The sequence below is a fragment of the Pan paniscus genome, chromosome Y, assembly GCF_029289425.2.
Source record: "Pan paniscus chromosome Y, NHGRI_mPanPan1-v2.0_pri, whole genome shotgun sequence".
Taxonomy (NCBI): domain Eukaryota; kingdom Metazoa; phylum Chordata; class Mammalia; order Primates; family Hominidae; genus Pan; species Pan paniscus.
The window spans coordinates 16,766,066-16,771,629 of record NC_073273.2 but is presented as its reverse complement, the minus strand read 5'-3'; positions in this window follow the sequence as shown (position 1 = coordinate 16,771,629).

Here is a 5,564-nt window from a genome sequence, read left to right as displayed (position 1 = left end):
TACCTTGTGACACAATCCATGGGAAGCAACTAGGTGATATGGGTCTCCTATTCTGCCTGAGCCCTGCATACTGGGGACGTTGGGGCATATCTCTGAGACCATGATCTAAATGATGTGACTCTCATTTTCTGCCTGGGCCTTCACAATTGGAGTATTTTGGCACATTGCTGAGCCTAGCACTCATGATATGTGACTCTCCCCTTTTTCCTGAACTGTATCCACAAAAAAGGAATTTTGTCCTTTTACAGGGCCCATAACCCAGATGATATCACTCTTCTGCTTTGGTTCTGCATAGAAAGGAAATGATGACATATTGCATATTGCTAGGCCCAGCTCGCTTATGATGTGACTCTCCTGCTTGTATTTGAGCCAGTGAAGGTATTTTGACATCTTAGCCTAATTATGTAGGTGTTTTGGCTATCACAACTTGGTTGGGTTTTTTTCCACATGTGGAATGATGTCATATTGCTGGGTCAACACCCAGTTAATGTGACCCAATTTCTTATACCATACCTCGAGAAGATATTATGATGTTATGTATGGCACAGTAACTCAGCGATATCACCCTCCTTCCTAGTTTTTTGTCCACATATGGTATTATGACATATAGCTTTCTTCAGTTCACAGGCATGATGATCAAACTTATATTAGGATTCAGCCAATAGCATATCTTTTGCTTCTCAATGTTAATCTTAGGGGATTAGGTTAGGTCTAGGTTTTATATTTTTACCAAGCTCACAGAAGCTTACAACACTAACTTATATTGTATAAACTCTTTGGTAGTAGAGAGTTTCACGGGTCTTTTGATGATGAATGATTCAACACACTTGTGAGGCTGTTACTACCCTACTGGAACACAATCTTCAAATGAGATTGGGCCTCCTATTCATGAATCTTGCCCATTGTTGTGATTGTGTCTCATATACTTTGACCAACTCATAGAAAGTGTTGACTCACATACACAAAACCAAGACTTACATGCGATGTGAAAGTTATTTCCAAAACTTTCTGAGATAGTGATTGTGACAGGTAACTTTGTCCTGCATATGAATAATTTGACTCTTTTTTCTAGGACTGGACCACAGAAGAAATTATGCCCTATGTGGAACAAGCAACCTAGCAATATATTACAACTTTCATGGCTCTGCCTACAAATGGCAATTTTATACACCATTTGGACCATCACCCAGGTGATGAGAATTATCTGCTTGAAACCTCCTCCAAAGAGAATTGTGTTTCATATCTAGGTCTACCACATAAGTGATGTGAATCCCTCCTACTTCATTAGTCCTTCACTCACAGTGCACTGTGACACATAACTGGGTACTGCACTGGGTGATGTGATTCTCCTTTTTGGGTTCTGTCAACAGAAAGTGATGTAACATCTCACTTGGCTCAGCACCTATGTGATGTTTCTTCACTTTTGATTGGGACCTGACCACAGGAAGATTGTGATATGTTGCTGGGGCTGGAAACAACGTGAAGACACTCTCCAGCATTGGTACTGCACATCACGGACATTGTGAGATATATCTAGGCTAATTGATTAGGTTAAATGAGTCTCCTCTCTTTCTAGAGTCCTCCCGAGAGAGGAATTTTAGATATGCCACTGCAATCAGCATACAGGTGATGTGACTTTTCTGCCAAGGTCCTGCCCAGAAAGTGGAATGTGACATCTCACTGGCGCCATCTTGACATAGGTAAGGTGACTTTCTTGACTTCTTTATTGCCACAGATGATACTGTGCAATAAAACAGAGATAATAACAAAAGCCTAGTAACAACTCACATGCCTGGCTTCAAGACAGGTGCAGGATGCTGATGCTTATTCTTAAACCTTTCCACAAGTGTAATTGTGACATGTACTTTTGCCCAGCTCCTGAGTTGTGGGAAAGAGAGTTTCTAGGGTGCCAGATGGGTTGGTCTTCTCTGTGTGACACACCCATGGGAAGCCATGGGTGACCTCTGAGGAGAAATGTCTTCTTATTGCCTTCATGTCTTTATGCCCCAAGAGCATAACGGCTCCGTGGCTTTCCACAGGTTGCTCAGGGAGATAGCATTCCCTCGAAGTAATGGAGTATAATCTTACATCGTGGCTCCTCCTGAAACCCATTCCCACCCATTTCAGTCCAGATAGGTTAAACATCTTAAGTAGTTTAGATACACGCCTTTGTTCAAAGAAACTCACAGAAACCTCCAATGCTATACATCTTATTGAATGACTCATGAGTTCTCCTTCATTGATTATTCCTTTTCTTATCCCTTCCTACCCCTCCCATCTGACCTAAGAATAAAGAGCTTGTAAACCAATTCATTAGGCAGAGCCAAAGTGCTCAGGGCTGTGAGTAAGCCTCCGATGCTCTGGTCCCCTGGATGCACCTTTTAAATGCTTATTCTCTTTCTTTCTAACTCCTTTGTCTCTGCTGGAATCAGGGAACCTGCTGGGTGGTGTGGGGCTGGTTTCTGCAACACTGAGTGATTTAATATTGCTGCCTAGGTATAGCTCATAAATGAGATTTTGACAAATAGCTGTGCCACATATATTAGTGATTGCTCTTTGCTATCTTAACAATGTCCTCAGGGGGAGATTGTAACATATTTCTGGACACATCTTCTAGGTTACATGCCTCTCCTCTCCTGCCTGAACCCTGCTTCCTTTGGTAATTGTAGCTTTTCTAAACATTGCATCCAAATGATATGAATTTTCTTGTTTGGGCCCTGCAAACAGGTGGCATTGTGACATATGTTTGGGCCAATCATGTAGGTTACATAACTCTCCCGTCCTACCACACTGCCCACAAAGGACATTGTGGCACAGAGCTGAACCTAGCACACAAGATAGGTAAAATTTCTGACAGCACCGTGTCTACTAAGAGAATATTGAAGTATTTCTAGCCCAGAATTTAGGTGATGTAGCTGTTCTGCCTGCTTCATAACCACAGAGGGTATTGTAACATATACCTAGGCATGGCTCACAAGAATGATAATGAATCTCATATGTAGACTCAGCCAATAGAGAAAAAATATATATAATATTTATATATAATATATAAATATATATTATAATATATATTTACATATTATATATATAACATGTATATAATATATAAACATAAATATATAAATATATAATATATAATAAAATATATATTTATATATTTACAGTATATTATAAAATATATATTATAATATATATTTTTTGTGTATGAAGATATTATAAAATATATGTATGTGTGTATATATATATCTTTTTTTGAGACAGAGTATTGCTCTGTTGCCCAGGCTTGTGTGCTGTGGTGCGATCTCAGCTCACTGCAACCTCCGCATCCCAGGTTCACGCTATTCTCCTGACTCAGCCTCCCGAGTAACTGGGACTAAAGGCACCCGCCACAAGTCCTGGCTAATTTTTTGTATTTTTAGTGGAGACAGGATTTTACTGTGTTAGCCAGGATGGTCTCGATCTCCTGACCTCGTGATCTGCCAGCTCGGCCTCCCAAAGTGCTGGGATTACAGGCATGAGCCACTGCACCTGACCGAGAATATTTTGACTCATAACTAACTTTAGGAACAGGCATGATGTCTTGGATCACCATCTTCTGCAGAGGCACAAAAGATTACAACACTCACACATATTTTACAAAGTCTTTAGATTATACAGTCTCAACACACAGGTGAAGTTGTGAGTCCTGTATACACACAAAGTTGTGAGTAAGGGCTGTCATTATCTCACATGGATTAAGCCAGCTGTCACACATAAAAGCAAGATGTGTGGTATTGTAAATCTCACTTTTGGAATTTTCTGAAAATGTGATCATGATATAAATTTTTGCCAAACTGCTTTATAATTTGATTATGCAGAATGGTTCTATGGGACTATGATATCTACCTAGGCCAAACTCTAGGTGATACGACTCTCCTGTCTGGGCCTTTCTCCAAGTAAGGATTGCAATATATCACTGGATCTAGCACCCAGTTAATGTTACATTCTTGCTTGTGCCATGGCCACCCAAATCATTGTGATATATTTCTGTGTCCACCTCATAGGTGATGTAACTCTTTTCTCCAGAATGGGCCATGCACAAAGGAAGTATAGTGACATATTGCCAAGCCAGGCCCACAGGTAAGGATACTCATTTGCCAGAGCCATGCCCAAAGGACTGCATTTTGACATATCTCTGGACCTATCACCTAGGGTATGTAGCTCTCCTGCTTGGGCCCTGCCAAACTTGAGATTGAAATATTTCTTGGCCAGGCAGACAGGTAGTAGTACTCTTTTTTCAGGGCTATGCCACATAGAGGGCCTTGTGATATATCTCTGGACAATATTCTAGGTGAAATGACCCATTTTTTGGGCCCTACCCTCATGGAACATTGTGGCATAAGCAGAGAAATTGCACTTAGGTGAAGCAACTCTTTGCTAGGTGCTGTTTTAAGAGATCCTTGTGCCATATCTCAGGATACAGCAGCCAAGTGATGTGACTATTCTGTCTGATTTCTGACCACATGTTGGCTTGTGACATCTTCCAAGGGAAGCACATCATAAGTGATATGGCTCTCATTGCTTGCCTGAGCACTGCATACTGGGAACATTATGACACATCTCTGAGCCTATGACTTAAGTGCTGTGACTCATTTTCTGCCTGGGACTTCACAATAGGGGGATTTGGCACATTACTCAGCCCAGCACCCACAATATGTGACTCTCACTTTTTTCCTGAATTATGCCACAATGAAATGAATTTTGACCTATTGCAGGGCCCATAACACAGATGATGTCACTCTACAACCTTGCTTCTGCATAAAGAGAAAATTATGACATACCGTGTATTGCTGGACCTAGCACTTCTATGATGTGACTCTTCTTCCTGAGCTCAAGCGAATGAAAGTATTTTGACATATCTTAAGCCCATTATGTAGGTTTAAAGTTGTCACCATCCCACATTTACAAAGCCCGCTGTAGAAGTTCTGAGTCTAACGAGGAAATACATCACAAAGTTGGAATTTGGACCTCCTTATGTGGATCTGGACACAGGTGGGATGGTAACTCATTTCTGAACTGAGTCCACAAGCATGATAATGGGTGTTCCCGGCCAGGTGCTGTGGCTCACACCTGCAATCCCAGCACTTTGGGAGGCCGAGGTGGGTGGATCATGAGTTGAGGAGATCAAGATCATCCTGGCTAATATGGTGAAATCCCATCTGTGGTAAAAATACAAAAACATAGCTGGGTGTTGTGGCACATGCCCCTAGTACCAACTACCTGGGAAGCTAAGGCAGGATTATCATTTGAACCCAAGAGGTAGAGGTTGCAATGAGCAGAGATGGCATCAGTGCACTCCAGCCTGGGTGACACAGTGAGACCCCATCTCAAAATAAATAAATAAATTATAAGATGTGTCTCCTCTTTTAACCCTGCCTATAGAACAGATATTGAGTGTCATAACTGGGTTTAGGGCAATGAACACCTGGGCCTCAGAGAGGTTTGAAACCTCATGCAGGTTTTACAAAGCACTTGGATGTTTTTGATAGTGTCCTGTATTGGTCCAGCACACATGTGAGATTGTG